Here is a 19,246-nt window from a genome sequence, read left to right on the forward strand (position 1 = left end):
CTACTTCACTGCACACTGACTGGACTGGGCTATGGCTTTCCACTACCGTCTCATACCCTAACAAACACAACTGACAGCAAGGGGGAAATGTGTAATAATTTGTCTGTCATTGGCTGATGCACTCTAAACCATGCCTACTCACAAGTTTCTATCAGACAGGTCATGAGGAGAGGAAAGTGACACAATACAGCACTTCCACAAACCTAAATTGTTATGTGTTGACAGGTGTATTATCAGAAGTTGCACTGTAACTCATGAACAAACAGCAAATATCCAGGACATCATCTCCCTCTCTTACCCCCTCCCACCCACCCACCCACTCCCCTCCCCTCCCTCTCTTCCCCCCTCCCCTCCCTCTCTCGCCTCCTCCCTCCCTCTCCCACCCACTTCCCTCCCTCTCTTACCCCCTCCCTCCCTCGCCTCCTCCCCTCCCTCTCTCGCCTCCTCCCCCACTCACCCCTCCCACCCACTCCCCTCCCTCTCTTACCCCCTCCCACCCACTCCCTTCCCTCTCTCGCCTCCTCCCTCCCTCCCTCCCTTATCTCCTCCCCTCCCTCTCTTACCCCCTCCCTTTCCTCTCCCTCTCGCCCCCCCTCCTCCCCTCCCTATCTCACCTCCTTCCCTCCCTCTCTCACCCCTCCCTCACCTCTCTCCATCCCCTCCATTTCTCACCCCCTCCATTTCTCACCCCCTCCCCTCCCTCTCCCACTCCCATCTGTCATGTCTTTGGCATCATTAAACTGAAGACTTATTTGTTTTAAATAAATTCTCTGTAATTATTATTATGTGATTAAACTAACTTAATCATGTAAATGTAATTAACTAGGAAGTCGGGGCACCAAGGAAAATATTCAGATTACAAAGTTATAATTTTACTAATATATCATCCATACATCAATTGTCTTAAATAATTTATTTAATAACTAAATAATCACAGAAATGCATAAACAAACAAACAGTAGATATGGTTAAAAGGAAATGATAGCGGATGTGCCCTAATGGGCTTAACCGGTATGGCGGCTTGGTAGACAAAGGGACTGAGAAGGGCGCGAAAGATAAAAGAGACTACAAGTTGATAATTCTAACAATTGAAATGCTACACCTTTGCACATGAACACTCACTCATTCGGGAACAATTGCAATCAATATATATATATTTACACTCAGTGTGTCGTCGTGATCTCTGTTGGAGAGTTTGTCCGCCCTCTCTCTCTGCCGTGGTTAGAATGGATAGTTCAGTCATAGTAACATTCAGCAACGTTGTTATAAAATACATGTTTCGGCGGTTGTCTGTCCTCGCATTCACGGGTAAATAATTTCTAGCTGCAGACTAGTAATCAGTATCGAGGAGTAGCTCTTATTCTGTCGATAGTCTAAGAGTTTAACCACGTGGTATGGTTAACTTGTTATGCTGCATCCCTTGTTCTCAATTTCCGCCTGAAGACATATCCTAATCTAACTGCCTGTAGCTCAGCCCCAGAGGCAAGGATATGCATATTCTTGGTATCATTTGAATGGAACCATTCTGAAGTTTGTGGAAATGTTAATTGAATGTAGGAGAATATAACATAGTAAATCTGGTGGAAGAAAAGAGAAAGAAAAGCATACGTTTTCTGTTTTTAAATTGTTGTAGCATCATCTTTCACATGTACTAGAATAGCCACACAGTCAGATAGGATGCTGGAGATCATTTGGATGAATAACAACTGTAGGTCTGCAAAGTTTCAGACTGATAACTTCAGGAATGGGTGAGCTACATGACATTTAGCATGAAGTCACCCAGGTGTCCCACACAAGTTGCCCAAATGTACCCAAGTGGCCGAATTGGTGAAATGATCTATAACTATATACAACAGTGCAAATAACTATAAACAACATATCAAAAATAAATTCTAACACACAATTTTTTAAAAATATATATATTTTTTTAAAGATTAGAATTGAAAAATAAATAAAAAACAGGGGTAGACCCTTTGGAAGTCCTCTACACAATATTTTGCTGCCTGTGCCATGTCCCATTGCAGTCTCTTTCTGCTGTAAAGCAGAGCCAAACTGAACAAGTGGTGCAGGTGATGGGGGACATCATGCGACACAGAACACAACGACGCCTCCATGTTGTGCCCTTTTGGCCCTGAGGCACAGTCATGCCTGCAGTAATGAACTGTGGCATATGAACACCACTGGAGGCAGGACTAGAGGGGGCAGAGGTAGAGGGGGCAGAATGTGATGCAGTGGACTTTTTGCTATAGCCAGCAAGTTCCCGGATGAGCAGCTCCCTGAAGGCTAGCTGTCAGATGGGGGTCTGTCCACAGCTCTTAGCCATTTCCTTCTGCAGGATGAAGGAATTCACCACAGCAATGTCAATGAAATGGTAAAACAATGTCTTGTACCATTTATTTGTTGTATGGAGAACATTGTAGTACCCTAACAGTGTGTCTGATAGGTCTACACCTCCCATGCTCTTGTTGTAGTCCTTGATGGCTGCAGGAATGGGGACATTTTTGGTGGTCCATGCCCCAGTAGCGTCCTTCACACGCCTGATGACGTGATTGCCAGCCACTGAAGGACTTGTGGATAGTGGAGCACATCACCACCTCTCTGGTGTCTATCCACTTCACAAACAGCAGGCCATCTTCACGGATCCATCGCATGGTACCCCGCTCAGGCATGTCATTTATCTTGGTCTTCGGAAAGCCCACTCTGTTGGTCCGAATGGTGCCACAAGCCCACACCTCCAGCTTCCTCAGGTCTGCAAACAGGGTAGGGCTTGTGTAAAGGTTGTCCAAAGAGTTTGTAGCCCTTCCCCAGCAATTGAAAATCCAATAACTCCATTACAGAGTCATAGCTATGTCCTTTACCAGTCGCACAAGTGTTCTTCCCCTCATAGACAAAAAAATTGCATGTGTATGCACACACAGAATCAGCCAAAACAAACAGCTTGTAACCCCACTTAGTTGGTTTGTTACGCATGTACTGTTTTAGACCAATTCTGGCCTTTGGGGCTACCATCCTCTCATCCATGGACAAGTTCTGGGCGGGCTGAAAATGGATCTTGCAGGCCTCAACCATGCTGGGGTAGAGAGGTTTGACTTTGCAGAGCCTGTCAAACATTGCGGTGCCTCTCCTCCTGTCATTCTCGTCATCAACTTCTGGGTCACTGATGTGAAGCGCCCGTGAGATATTTATAAACCCTGTAGAGGACATGACAGTGGGGGGGAAAGGCAGTTGATAGAGTGGGGATGTTTTCCAGTAATCCTTTAGGGTTTTTAACTTCACCAGCCCCATGTAAATTACCGGTGAAAGCTAGCAGAAAAGATCTGACATGGAAATGGGCTTCCATGCCTCTTTCTTTCCTGCTTGCTTCCTAGCCCCATACTTGTTAGTATTACACACCAGGGAATCAACAACTGCCGGGGTGAAAAACAGTTGAAAAAGTTGCATGGGGCTGTATTTCGATGTCATGTCGAGCTGAGGTCCTGGTGGCCTTTTTGGTCTGAATATTGGAGGACATGGCTCCACATCCTCCTCCAGCACAGAGTGCCATTGCCCCTCTACCTCTCTGCCAGCAGGTTCCACACTTCCCTTCCTCCGCTTCTTTGTTACTGTCTTCACACCTCTAGATGGCCGGGCGGGGGTAGGTGTGGAGCCGGAGACAGCAGGAGTCCAGCTGGATGAACCCGCTTCAGTGGGGGATGGGCACCTTGGCACCGGGGGCTCCCAGTCGGAGTCACTATCACTGTGAAAGAAAACATTAAAAAAACATTTGTATTGTATGAGCCTTTTATCATCACATAAAATAAACAGATATGTATTGTATAGAGCAGAGGGAACAGTCACTAAGGTCAAGTGCTGTTCCATTCAACTCCAGCCATTGTTGTGGGCCTGCCCTCCCCCCAACAGCACCCAATGGCTATTTCATATGGAAATGGAGAGGAGTAGCAGGCACAGTGGTAATGTGTGTGTTTGCTGTTCTACTCCATTCCGTTTGAATAAAAAATGGAAAATATATATATATCTGACATGGAATATATATATATATATATATTACACACACACCCAAACAAAAAAAAACACACACACAAAAAAAAAAAAACACACACACTATGTATAGCCAATGTGTAATTTACACATTTCATCACACATTTCATTGCAAATTGCAAAAAAACAAAAAATGTTTTTGCAAAAAAAAATGTATATTTCAAACAACGGCTTTAGCACTTACCAGTCCAGAATTACGTCCTGTCCTTGCAGAAACATCTCCTCAACGTTTGAATCATAACTGTGTTCACTCAAAGATTCTTCAAACAACAAATCTGTCTCACTTTCTCGATCAATCTCTTCTATAATCTGGTGCAAATCTGTATACTTAGACTCGGACTTAGCTTTTCCTGATTTATTCGCCATGTCTTCAATGAAATCGTTGAAAAAACACTTTCCAAAACACTGCTGTGTGTAACAAGTGTGACTGCAACTAGTCTGATGGTCAATGGCGAATGAAGTTCGTTATGCGTGCGTTTACAAACAAGGGATGGTGGTCCAACCCATAACCATCACATACTGGCGTTTACCTCAGCTCATTGGCTATCTACCCAGCTAGATTTCAAGAAGATCAGTGGTCATTGGGCAGAAATACAGTCAATCAACGAAACTTCGCTAATATTATTGGTGCGCAATGAGGTCATTGCTCGTTGTCTTCAAATCAGTTCACTTCGGTCAATACTCCCAGCAAAAAAAAACTATCAAGTTTGGCTGTGTTGCAAACATCCAGAGGATTGCAATGAAACCAACCATGACTAGATAAACAATTGTTTACTGTGTGTAATTACGTCAAATGCTTCATCAAAAGTTGATAGAGATGGAATTCACGACACAAGTGGTGTACAAAATGTTTCGTTTTAGGCTATAAAAATGGATTTTATCAAAGAAAATGGCACTTCATTTGATCACTGGGACCCTCAGGAGGAGAAATAAGAGCAAGATATCAGAATGTAAGTCATAATTTTACCTTCAGATGTGAATGTCAAAACTGTCAATGCGGAAAATGTTTGCACATTGTTGATCGCTCTTCTCAAACAAAAGCATGGAATGTGTTCTCTGTAATAGCTATTTTAAATCGGAAAGCGTAGTTTGATTACCAAGATTCTAATCTTTTGAAGGATGTAAGACACTTGCATTTTCAAGAATGTTTAATGTTACGACGTTGTATTTTTAGTTAGTCACTCTGAAATTTCCCCGGATGTTGATCCCGGTAACGGGATCGCAGCCATAAAAGGTTCAGAAATCTACTCAAGATTCAGAAATCTACTCAAACCGTAACTCCCTCTGTGATGAGGTACTGGTCTGAAACCTTAGCCCTCTCGTGGTTATCGAGGTAAGCTGGTCTGAAGGGAATTTCTCCCGGTGGGGGTTATATTCATAACAGCAGAAAGGGCTGTCCCATGATGCCAGATCAATGTGTGTGCTCATGGGGCGGGCCAATGATTTAGTTAAACTCCAAAGGGAATTGGAGTTTCCTTCATTAAACAGTTTAAAATTACATTACATAATTTCACAAATAGTTTCATCTTTACTCATTCATTTTATACAACAATTAGATGCAAGCCTCACAACTGAGACACTTGTATAACCAGAGTTATGGTAATGTGGCTGTATTGTATCTCATGAGTTTCACAAAATTGTACAAAACAGACCAGTTCGTAGCTGGCTACTTCACCGACCGTTTATACATTCTCCAGAACATGAATATTGTTCAGTTCTCAGTTTCTGTGATGTGGAAGAAATTCCTTTGTTCTCTCTATGAAAACTCACTCTCTCTTATACTCTGGCCATGAGGAGAGAGCTCCTCAAGGAATTTACAACCTGAGGTAACAGCAGCCTGGGTATAGGCGAGAGAGAGAGGAGGAAGGCACGCTATACGCAAAGAGGGCCACGTCATGACACATCCCTCCTACATCTCACCTACTCCATGCCTTCTCCAGTGTGGGCCAGCAGCCATCTCACTGGCCCGACTCTAGCAGGGAACAGTGACAGAACCCCACACTGTCTGTCTGACAGCACTGCGCCCCTCAGCCAGATTCCACAGGCACACATGCATGTTCCGCCCCTGACTGACAAAACAACGCACAGATACACAGCACCATGAGACATAAATATACTGGCCTGCTCTGAGGAGATTACAGGTGGTTCATCAGAGATAATTAAGTCGATGTGGCACCTGTTGCTTCAACAATGTCCACATTGTGAAAAGACCTGAGGGCTGGTATTGTCAGAGAGGTAGTTAGTTTGTTACCTGATGAGGGTGTCTCTGGAGTAAAGAGTGTTGAGCAAGATGACAGAGGCTCCAGATTGACCTTCTAGAACCCTGTCAGCTCTCCTGGTGGTCAGGTTCCACACATGGACTAAGCCCTTAGCCGGAATTACACAACACACCATTCAACTTGTTACTCTGGTTATCAATAACGCCATACCTTGGGACTACAAGGTTCTATCTGACATTTTTGTCAAGAATGAGTTAGTCACATATAATTGATATTTAGATGGTTCTTCATATGTCTTTGAAGTTAAAATGTACTTTTACTTTACTAAGTTAAATACATTTGTAACTAGAAAGTTATATCTGCATCAACCCATTTGAACAAATACAGACGGATCATTCAGAACACATCTTTGCCATCTCCCTCTAAATATGATCTAGGCTAATCTAGCTAGCAATAATTTTTTAAATTTTACCTTTATTTAACCAGGCAAGTCAGTTAAGAACAAATTCTTATTTTCAATGACGGCCTAGGAACAGTGGGTTAACTGCCTGTTCAGGACGACAGATTTGTACCTTGTCAGCTTGGGGGTTTGAACTTGCAACCTTCCGGTTACTAGTCCAACGCTCTAACCACTAGGCTACCACTAGTCTTCCCTGCCACCCCAATGACACGCAAACAAAAAAACAACACTGTCAGAAATCTTAAAGTAAATTATGTTGTCACATCATTGTTCAGTGATGAGAGTAACTAGTCTGATAAACTAATGTAGAGATCCAGGACCTCCAGCCACCTAAGCTACGGTGTCGGACCAACAGGCACCGAGACAGTTTATACCCACAAGCCAATGACTGCTAAATAGCCAGACTGCTAAATAGCCAATAAATGGTACCTGGACTATCTACACTGACCCTACGCACACTTACTAGACTATACTGTATACATACACACTCACTCACACACACTACTTTGTCACTCCCACACAAAATCCAGACACACTACATACGCACACATACACACACAGACGCAGCACAAACACACATACACCTTACCCACACACTTTTAAACTCATTGCTTACATCTGCTATGACAGGCTCATTGTCCACCCTCCCTCCTAAAAGCCTGGAAGGGATGAGAAAACCAAGCAAATGGGTTCGTAGCTTCAACCCCACAGCACACATACACACTTACACACACCAACTGATTAAAGGACTCCATATTATGCCTCTCTCTGATAAGCTACCCAGGAAAGGGTTGAAAACAGCCCATATGAATATACAGTACGTAGCCTTAGAAATAAGGTTAATGAAATCAATAACTTGCTAACATCAGATACCATTCATATATTAGCCATTTCTGAGACTCACTTAAATCATTAATTTTATGAGAGAGCAGTAGCAATACAAGTATATAACATCTATAGAAGACACAGACATGCTTATGGGGGAGGTGTTGCTGTATATATTCAGAGCCATATCCCTGTAATGGTCAGAGAGGACCTTATGTCAAGTGTTATTGAAGTGTTGTGGTTGCAGGTTCCCGTGCCTCATCTAAAGCCTTTTCTTCTGGGGTGTTGCTATAGGCCACCAAGTGTTAACCGTCAGTATCTAAATAATGTGTGTGAAAAGCTTGATAGTGTATGTGATACAAACAGAGAGGACTACTTTCTTGGGGACCTAAATATTGACTGGTTTTCATCAAGCTGTCCACTCAAGAGGAAGCTTCTCACTCTAACTGGTGTCTCTAATCTTTTTCAGGTTATTAAATCAACCTACCAGGGTATTTACAAACACTAAAGGAACAAGATCACCCTCATGTATTGATAAACTTTTTACTAATACTGTATAACTTTGGCCATTCTACTAAGGCCATTCTACTGCCAGTGTTTGTCTATGGAGGTTGCATGGCGGTGTGCTCGATTTTATACACCTGTCAGCAACGGGTGTGGCTGAAATAGCCAAATCCACTAATTAGAAGCGGTGTCAACATACATTTGTATATATAGTGTACCTCATACCTCTGCACATTGATCTGGTACTCACTGAACATAACTCCATTCTTGTGTATTGTTACTATTTTTTCAATGGGAAGGGCTCGTAAGCAAGCATTTCACGGTAAAGTATACACTAGTTGTATTCGGCGCATGTGACAAATAAAATTGTCTTCATGTATTTTATTATGTGTTCTGACTATCCTGGTAAAATAATGTTATTGTATCATTTATGTATTCGGAAGTGTCAGATAGCGATTTACAAATGTTTTTTTTTTATACTCTGAACATTAGGTACCTTTAAAGGGATACCTCAGGATACTTCCCCAGAGTCAGATAAACTCATGGATACCATTTGTTATTTCTCTGAGTGTCGTTTGAAGGATGTTGCTAACTCTTGTTAGCAGTGGCTCGGGAAACTACCTCTAACATCCTTCATAATCGACATAGATTATTTCCACAAATTCTGACTCTGGGTAAGTGGATACAGGGCCATAATCCCGAAGTATCCCTTAATGTGTTATGAAAATAAGAACTCACTACAAAACATTTCTGAGATCTGGAATCTGAAAACTTTGATGCTCAATATGTCAGAACTATGCTTTGTTCCAGGGTGAACGGGAAGATTTTAATTTACCGGCCATTTGAGAAATTTACCGAGCCCATATGCATTGGGTACATAACCCATTAGGGTGTCCACCCACGGTGCTCAGAATGACAAAATCACATTAGGTTAGGTTATGGTAATGCATAACAGAACATGCAACTCATGTAATGAAGCAGCCAATAACACGTATTTTTCAAACATTTGCCAAAATGCAATTCGCGGGAAAACACCTGATAGTGGTTCCATATGTGACAGAGATCAAACAAATAGGATGGGTTGCTAAAATTACTAGGATTTTGTCTTTGGCTTCTGGACAATGAAAGAAAGGTGATATGAAAACCAATAGAATAGGAGAGTGTCACATTCGTCGTATAGAGGAGACACCAAGGCGCAGCGTGGTAAGCGTACACAAGCGTCTCCTCCCATGTCCATTTCCACATTAAATGCTGCTCCTCCTTTTCACGCTGCTTGGTCCTGTTATGGTGGGTTGTTCTGTCACGTTTGTCGTATAGAGGAGACCAAGACGCAGCGTGGTAAGCGTACATTCTATCATAGACATATAAACACCTAGACTTACAAAAACCCCTAGACAATACAAAAACTAAACAAACCACCCTCGTCACACTCTGACCTAACCAAAATAATAAATAAAACAAAGATAACTAAGGTCAGGGCGTGACTGTAAGCCCCCACCCTCCCAAAGGTGCGGACTCCCGGCCGCAAACATAAACCTATATGGGAGGGTCTGGGTGGGCATCGAACTTCGGTGGCGGCTCTGGTTCTGGACGCCGCCCCCCTTCTTTATACTGATCACTCCGCCTTTGTAGCAATGACCCGTGGCTCATCACCTGAGGCTCTGGACTGCGGATCATCGCCAGAGGCCCCGGGCTGGGAACCTTGGCTGCTTGGATCATAACTGGAGGTTCTGGACTGCGGATCATCACCGGCAACCCCAGGCTGGGGACCGTCGCTGGAGATCCCGGGCTGAGGACCGTCGCTGGAGACCCCGGGCTGGGGATTATCACTGGAGGCTCCAGACTGGGGATCGTCGCTGGAGGTTCCGGACTGTGGCCCGTCGTCGTCGTCATCAGAGGTTCCGGACTGTGGCCCGTTGTTGGAGGTCCTGGACTGTGGCCCGTCGTTGAAGGTTCCTGTCTGTAAACTGTCGCCGGAAGCTCGGGACTGGGTACTGTCGCCGGATGCTCTGGACTGCCGAGGCGCACTGTAGGCCTGGTGCGTGGTGCCGGCACTGGTGGTACCGGGCTGGGACACGCACCTCAGGGCGAGTGCGAGGAGCAGGAACAGGGCGTACTGGACCCTGGAGGTGCACTGGAGGCCTGGTGCGTGGTGCCGGCACTGGTGGTACCGGGCTGGTGACACGCACCTCAGGGCAAGTGCGGGGAGGAGGAACAGGATGTAATTGACTGTGGAGGCGCACTGGAGGTCTTTAGAGTAGAGCTGACACAACCCGTCCTGGCTGGGTGTTTATTTTCACCCTGCATATGCAGGTTCACAGCTTTGCACACTCTTGGAATTTCTCAAGCAGCTTCATGAAAAAGGCTTTTCCAACAGTCTTGAAGGAATTACCACATATGCTGGGCACTTGTTGGCTTCTTTTCCTTCACTCTGTGGTCCAACTCATCGCACTCCATCACCCTCCTTCTTGGTCAAAATGCCCTTACACAGCCTGGATGTGTGTTGGGTCATTGTCCTGTTGAAAAACAAATTATAGTCCCACTAAGCACAAACCAGATGGTGTATCGCTGCAGAATGCTGTGGTAGCCATGCCGGTTAAGTGTGCCTTGAATTATAAATAAATCAGTGTCACCAGCAAAGCACCATAACACCATCACACCTCCTCCCCCATGCATCACGGTGGGAACCACCCATGCGGTGATCATCTGGACTGATCAGACCAAAGGAGAGATTTCCACCGGTCTAATGTCCATTACTTGTGTTTCTTGGCCCAAGCAAGTCTCTTCTTATTGGTGTCCTTAAGTAGTGGTTTCTTTGCAGCAATTCGACCACGAAGGCCTAATTCACGCAGTCTCCTCTGAACAGTTGATGTTGAGATGTGTCTGTTACTTGAACTCTGAAGCATTTATTTGGGCTGCAATTTCTGAGGCTGGTAACTAATGAACTTATCCTCTGCTGCGGAGGTAACTCTGGTTCTTCCTTTCCTGTGGCGGTCCTCATGAGAGAGTTTCATCATAGCGCTTGATGGTTTTTGCGACTGCACTTGAAGAAACTTTCAAAGTTTTTGAAATTTACCAGTTTGACTGACCTTCATGTCTTAAAGTAATGATGGACTGTCATTTCTCTTTGCTTATTTGAGCTGTTCTTGCCAGAATATGGACTTGGTCTTTTACCAAATAGAGCTTCTTTCTTCTATATACAGTTTAAGTCAGAAGTTTACATACACCTTATTCAAATACATTTAAACTCAGTTTTTCACAATTGCTGATATTTAATCCTAGTAAAAATGTCTTAGGTCAGTTAGGATCACCACTTTATTTTAAGAATGTGAAATGTCAGAATAATAGTAGAGAGAATTATTTGTTTCATCACATTCCCAGTGGGTCAGAAGTTTACATGCTACCAAATACTAATTGAGTGTATTGCCTTTAAATTGTTTAACTTGGTTCAAACGTTTCAGGTAGCCTTCCACACGCTTCCCACAATAAGTTTAGTGAATTTTGGCCCATTCCTCCTGACAGAGCTGGTGTAACTGAGTCAGGTTTCTAGGCCTCCTTGCTCACACACACTTTTTCAGTTCTGCCCACACATTTTCTATGGGATTGAGGTTAGGGCTTTGTGATAGCCACTCCAATACTTTGACTTTGTTGTCCTGAAGCCATTTTGCCACAACTTTGGAAGTATGCTTGGGGTCATTGTCCATTTCGAAGATCCATTTTTCTGAAGTCTTGGCTGATTTCTTTTGATTTTCCCATGATGTAAAGCAAAGAGGCACTGAGTTTGAAAGTAGGCCTTGAAATACATCCACAGGTACACCTCCAATTGACTCAAACAATGTCAATTAACCTATCAGAAGCTTCTAAAGCCATGACATTATTTTCTGGAATTTTAAAGGCACAGTCAGCTTAGTGAATGTAAACTTCTGACCCACGGGAATTGTGACACAGTGAATCATAAGGGAAATAATCTGTCTATAAACAATTGTTGGAAAAATGCAGATGTCCTAATAAACTTGCCAAATCTATAGTTTGTGAACAAGAAATTGTTGTAGTGGTTGAAAAACAAGTTTGAATGACTCTAACCTAAGTGTATGTAAACTTCCCACTTCAACTGTGTTCTTTTATGGTAATCATTTGAGAACATTAGGCCTAATAGACAGAAAGTCTATCTATTCACTATAGTGTAACTACAAAAAAGGCCTGCGGGCATTAGGTGAAGAAGTGGAAGAGGTCTCTCTTCCTCCAGTCCTTCTAGGCCTAGCATACACGATAAGAGCTGCTCTTTCTAAATACGTCATAAATCACACCATATGACAGCTTAATTACTGTAAACACAGAGAGATTCAGCCTTTTCAGTCAAGTTTTGATCAACAGGCACATCTCCAAAGGCAGCAGAAGCACATAGGCTTTTATGTTCATTGTAGGTAGGGCTGCTTGGGAAATCCACACAACCACAAAAATGCAGAGGAAATTATGTGTCAATGTTAAATCACACCGATATGTTGACGACTAGAATGACTAATTCTCTGCAATGGCTTCATAAAACAAACCAGAGCCAAGAACAAATAGGAAACATTAGAATTGGCCTATTTTGTTTAAACTAATAGACCTCTATATTACTCCTTAAGTCATCTTAATTTAAAATCACCATCCCTACCCCGCCTCCTGCCCCTATTCTTATAGGCTAACCCTTGCCCTCCACATCGGCACACGCTGAAACAGGTTTTTTGAAGAAGCTCATTTCAGAAGGTTAGTGGTTAAATTGTCCATGTTAATCTGTGAAGCGGAGACGGACCTCTGGACAGCCTCCCTAATTAAGAAGAGGGCACCACAGTCACGGTTTCACTTTAACCCCTCACAAAGACCACAGTCATCCCCAGGCCCAGACCACTATCCCATTACCACAGCTTCAGCCAGGCAGTCACCACTATCACACTAACTATTATACTGAGTCCACTCAAGCAGAGAAAGGAGCCACCACTAGTATCCCACAGCTAGGCTCCGCTCATGCAGAGAAACAGGGTCCCTGAAGCTGGAATCGGTCATTGCATCATCAGGACTTAGGCTACCAGAAACCTGGGTTATCCTACATCATATGCATATTATTAGGCCAATCAATGGCTCTACCATAAACAACCTAATAAAATGAAGCACTGTGCTACATTGGGGAAGGAAAAATGGCAGCAGTAGTTTGTGAAGATCCATTAGGTAAGCCGGACCGGAGGTTGTTGTCAATGTGAATAGGTGGGAAGCCCAGGTTACATTCCATAGCTAGAGCTCAGAGCTGAGCTGTTTCTGTATGTGACAGGGAGGCTCACCCTGATAACAGGTGGATTAAGGTACCCTTATTGTACTCCTGCAGGCCTGCAGCTGTCTCTGAGCTGGGCTGAGGCTCCACCAGTCTGGAACTGCACTGTGCTTTCGTTGTGCAAAAACTGACTGCCTGGGCCTTAGAACATTCCTCCTGTGACCAACTGCCTGCATGTCAATCAAGCACACTGGCCGTGCATGGGGGTGTGATTGAGCGATTGACAAGGAAACTGGTGCAGTTGGGAGTGGAGTAATGTCACTTAATCACTGAGTAGGGCACCTGCCCAGCCTGCATCCCTACCCAGCCACTACTTCCTCAGTCCACATCATCTGTTTAGTGATGTCAGCATTTCCAGAGCCACTGCCTGTGACTGCCCCATCAATGGAGCTGCTGGGGTGGAGGGTTGTTAGCAAGTCACCCCCAAAAAAAACAATACAAACATGTGGGAGTCTGTGGGAGGCAGCAACAGTAGACAAATAAACAGTCCTGTGACAAGGTGTCACTCAAATCCATTCAGAGAGGCTCTTCAATTGTTTCACGTTAACCTGGAGAGGCAACCAAGCAGACAAAGCGCTACTCCCCTACTAAGTAAGGGCTGTCCCTGTGTGTGACTGTCTCACCAAGCTGATGTGTTTAGTCCTAAAGTCATGAAATGTGCAGAGTACATTGAGCGGAATTACTGCTTCAATAAATACATTTAAGTTGGCAAAAAAAAATCATCAGACAGCGACGCTACATGCTATTGTGAAGTACCATCACTGAGTAAAAAACACTTCTTGGAACTCTGTAATAAAACGAAATACCCATACATTTCAAAAATGATCAAAACAACAGATAACCATTAAACCGGTGGGTTGGTCAGGAATGTTTCTGATAGCCTACCTGCTGCTGGATCCCACAATTACAGAGCTCTTATATAACAAAAGACCATATTAGAAACATCTAGGAAATTACAAAACGGTTCATTAAATCTGTGGGATGGGGTGGAAGGGAATAATAAATCAGATTGACTGAATAATATACCGGAGCTCCTCCGGACCAGAGCTGCCTGCCTGCCTGCCCCAGTGGAGCCAGGCACCGAGGCCAGGAGAAGCTTGAGGCTCCTACTGGCCCTGTAACAGATAAGACAGCTATAGTAATCTGACTCTAAGTCTGTGGATAAAGGCAGTTTGTGTCTTCTCTGCCCCTCTGTCAACACCTGCGGGGTAATTAGGCCTAATTATGAGAGAGAGAGTCCGCTTCCCCTTCATGTTATTAAATAAGAGCCAGCTCCTCCAGCCAGGTCTCTCTCAACACCGGCAAGGGGCTGGCGACCTTCAGATCAAACGTAGCCACTATCTGCGGCCCCCTGCTTCGCGGAGCTCCATGCTTATGAAAAGGGGGATTGGATTGGGAGCCGTGTCGTTGTGATATGGAGCTTCAGAGCACATTCCTTCCCTGGCTCTTTGGAGTTGGTAGCGAGCTGAGATGCAGCTACCCACCTGGGTAGCCTCCTGTCATATTCTGCCATTCATAAATATGAGTGTGACACACAGATCACAGGGAGGTTGTTATGGAAACTATACCCTGTCTCACAAAAACCCATTACGCAGAGAAGACAGGGCCAGAGTCCCATGATCTGATTACAATCATCAACAAATATGAGATTTGATATAAATTATGACAATGACAAGCACTTTGCAGATCATTCACACACATGCAATCTGGATAGGCTGCTTGTACAGCACATTTTAAGCAACAACAATACATTTTACTACAGCTTTGACATACTTGGCTAAACGCACTATGGACGGTTCCATGGCAAGTAAGAAATCCCCCCTTCAGTGAGATCATACCTCAGCTATTAGTCATTATGTTCTTTATCATAACAGTCTTATCTTGTGTTTCCCCCTATTCTCTCCATGGGCATTTCCATTTCACTGACTCTTTAAGCATTAGTGAGCCTTTCTTCCAAGACCCTCCCACCATCCCCGCCACTAACTTAAAATTCTCCAGAGGAAACCAACATGCTGAATAGAGACCCAGGTCCATTATAAAATTCCAGTTAAATAAACAGCATAGGAAGTGGCAGGGACACACACCCTTTAGTGTGACTGAGCGGCTGGTAGTGGGGGTATCTGGGCTGGAATAGCATAACACCCCAGCCCAGCTAGCCTAGATAGAAGATGAAGTCAGACAAGTGCACCCACACCCACTGTCACTCACAGAGTCAGTGGGGGGAAGAGGAGGCATTGTTCCTGTCAATGGCGTGAATGCTGAACGGGGCCATGGTAGATAAGGGATGTTAATGCCATCCAAGCCTCATTTAGGCAGGCAGGCACTGACAGAGCACTTTGTCACTGCGTTGTTCTGATTTAGGAGGATCCTGACTAAGGCCAACAGGTACCTTCCTCTTTATCTGTTTGTATTATCACCTAATTTCCTCCTTTAGGTGTTTTACCTGAACACTTCAGGATATAGGGTCACAAGAGGATTGGTAGCTATTCATCACCAGCCTACAGCACTGCTGCACTCCTCTGGCTAACCCCCTCATGTGCCCTCTCCAAGAAATCAAGCTAGACATTAATCACATTTTTTTGCACTCAATTTAGTCAAATTTAATCACTGTGCTCATTTTGCACTCTTGTATCACAAGTATTCTTACTTACACTTATTGTGTGTACCACAAACCATGTGACAGTCTTCCTTGATGATAGTCTGCTACTAGTATGTTTTGAACAGGAAGCAGGAATCTAGACAGATAGATAGATGGAGCTGTAAACAAAGTTAGGTAGCTTTCATTTAGCTACACAGATCCATTCGTAAACCCAGTCAGGTTTTCCCACGGGCTAAGACACTACAATGGTCTGTATTGTCAACGTTATAGAAATTAACATTGTAAAATGCAAAAACAACTAGCTAGCTGACGTTAGGCCAGCTAACACAGGCTAGTTAAGTGCACAAGCTAGCTAGCTATAAGCAGTAGCTCTCCAATGAGTTCAGATAATAGTGATGATATATACTAACAATAGCAAAAACGATACATGATTGTCAGTGTGCATGTAATTGCAATTTTGAAAATTGTGATAGAAGCACACGTCACAAATGTACCTTTGCAAATCAGGGGAAAGAAAAACGAACCGCCTTTGAAATTGAAGAACCCTTGTTTTCAAGAGAGTCATTCCTACTAGTGCATGAATTTATAGCAGTTAATGGACTGACTTGCTGGAACCGAGCCCACTGAGTGACGACTTCTTCTGTGGTTTCTTTTATGGCGGTTGGCAACCAACTTTACGGTGCTCACGGAGTTACTTTTTCCTCTAGTACTGTAAATAAAATGTCAAAATATTAGCCTACCGCAAATACAATATCAAAACTGCATTAGATTATAATAGACAATAGCAGAATATAATATACGTCATGATATATGATTTCAGATGTGTGTGCTGTGTTTTCAATTAATTAATGGTACAACCTAACCTAATTCATACAGCATGTGTATATGAATACCATAAGGACTATCAAAATTGACCATTTATTCAATCTATCAGATTCAGTCAAAGCATTTGAAAATAAGAAGCCTCCTAAAAAGCCAATCAACATGTAAGGATGTTATTGATGAATGAAGATAGTACAATCAAATTATTCTCTGAAAATGTTCAATCTGAGACCTGGATTTGACTTGCGCTAAAAATGTTTTAGACATAGAGTCCCTTCAAAGATAGAGTAAATATGCTGTTTCTGGAGAGCACGTATTTACAATAATTTGTGAATGCTGCTAAAAGCTGAGGTTTGAAAAGAGACGGATAAAACCTGCAAAACCTTTGGCCAGGTATAATACTGAGCAAACAGGAGACTCTTTATTTTTTTCATCCTTTTCAGTCTAATTGTAAAAAGAGAAAAAAAACACAAGCCCCTAATCTATAGAGCACACAGTGTCCTTTCATGAGTGTGCTGGGAGAGACCTTTATTTGTCCATTCCAATCATGGAAAAGAGGAGGTTTCAAGCTCGGCTGGATCTGAGCAAGAAGATTAGATGAAACCAGAGTGTTTTAAACCTCTTCAGGGGCCATGGATTAAGGCTGGGTGATGGTTACATTGAGCCATTCCCCAGAACAATAAAGAATACAAGCTCACAGGTGTTCAGTCAAAAATACTGTTAGGGACCACAGAATAATTTGTCATGAAGAACTCACATGATCTATACAAGCACAGCATGAAATATTTTGTCCTTATGCAGATTGAAAATATGGCTTCTCCACACACTATCATGTATTATAATTTCACATCAACTACAACTGAAAAGAAGAAAAAAAAATGAAGTGGAAGAATAAGAACCACTTCATCTACCTATAGCTAATGAGATGGAGGGACATGTAGACGGTTGATGGAAGGGAGCAAGAAGAGGAGGAGAGAGGGTAAATGGGGGATGTATCCAGTTAAACCAATTACAGCTAATGGAGGTGGCAGGATCATGACCCTTCAGTGGAGGCCACAGGAACATGTCTGCTGACTGGCCTGGTCAAATGCCATGCCATGCCCTGCTCATCATCAATTATTGGTGGCAGTGTCTCGGTTTACCCTGTGGGGATGACAAGGCCAGCCCAGTGCACCAGGGTGCCAGTGCCCTGGCCTCCAAGGAGGGGAGTACTATGATCATTATTATGCATCCAACCAAGAGAGAAGGGTAAGGAAATCCCTGGACTCACTCTCTCGCTCTGTCTCCCTCGATTCGCCGCAGGGGCAAGCAGGTCGTCTTACAGCTCATCACCAAATTAGAAAGGCTTTAGGTTGGCCAGACTGGTCGGGTCCTGTTGTTGGTTGGTCCTGATGGTGCAGCCAAACCGTAGATAGAAATAGAATCAGTCTACCATTTCCTGACACTCACTCAGCATAGTCTTCTCTTTCATCACAGAGGAGATACACCGACCATCCAGTGCAAAACACTGAACAAACTAGACTGCAGCTTAAGTTCATGGAGATGTACCATACAGTAATGGAAACCTACAGCAGAGACATGCATATAAAAGGGTTTAAATATAAATAAATAAACATTTATTGTGCCGTCCAAACTACATTTAAAAACAAAGCGTAAAAAAAAACATTGTCTAATTGCCTCATTCTCGTCTCAAAACAGAGGGGAAGAGCAATGTCCTGAAGAGGGAGAAAACCCCTCAGATAACACTGTCTGACCCAAGCACAAGACAATTGAGCTATAGCACAGTATTTTGATTTGGAATATGCAGCTCAATGCAAAACCCCTTAGTGGTCCAGCAGCAGCGCACAGTGTCTCCATCTCTGCCATGCTGCACCATGCAGTCTTTCCTCTGGTTCAGAGCCTTTAATGACAGTCCTGATCCCTTACTGACAGTGGAGCAGATTCTCACAGAACTGCAGCCAGCCAGAGCTAAGTCTGCATGGCTGTGGGAACTGGCAAGGCTTTTCAACAGCCACCACAGCATAAGCTGTCCATTACAACTACCAGGGAATGCCTGATAACCTCAATTAGTTCATCTTTATATCCAGCTAAACCTTGAGAAGTCACCTTTTTTTTTAGGTGTATCATGCTGTCAGTGATGTAAATACCTAAAGAATCGGAGTAGAAATATTAGGATAATGCAGAGTGCTGTGGTGTGTTAAGATATTGGACCACATGTATATAGAGCAGTGGAGGCTGGTGGGAGGAGCTATAGGAGGACGGGCTCATTGTAAAGGCTGGAATTGAATAGATGGAATGGAGTGAAAAGTTGTTTCCATGTTTGATACCGTTCCAATAACTCTTTTCCAGTCATTACAATGAGCCCGTCCTCCTATAGCTCCTCCCACTAGCCTCCAGACTAATGTTTGAAGTTTAGCATTCAACGACCTGGTGATTCCAATGACTAATAATGTTTAAGGATGACTTAGGTT

General features: G+C 43.5%; 1 long non-coding RNA gene across 1 annotated transcript; it reads right to left on the bottom strand.

Annotated features, from left to right (window-relative positions):
* Positions 1-3,138: 3,138 nt before the first annotated feature.
* Positions 3,139-19,032, bottom strand: LOC121847931. Its single transcript, XR_006084810.1, has 2 exons — positions 18,046-19,032; positions 3,139-3,736 (listed from the first exon to the last, which is right to left on the bottom strand). It is a non-coding gene; the product is annotated as an uncharacterized LOC121847931 (long non-coding RNA).
* Between the last annotated feature and the right edge of the window lie 214 nt (positions 19,033-19,246).

The sequence above is a fragment of the Oncorhynchus tshawytscha genome, linkage group LG12 (assembly GCF_018296145.1).
Source record: "Oncorhynchus tshawytscha isolate Ot180627B linkage group LG12, Otsh_v2.0, whole genome shotgun sequence".
Lineage (NCBI taxonomy): Eukaryota > Metazoa > Chordata > Actinopteri > Salmoniformes > Salmonidae > Oncorhynchus > Oncorhynchus tshawytscha.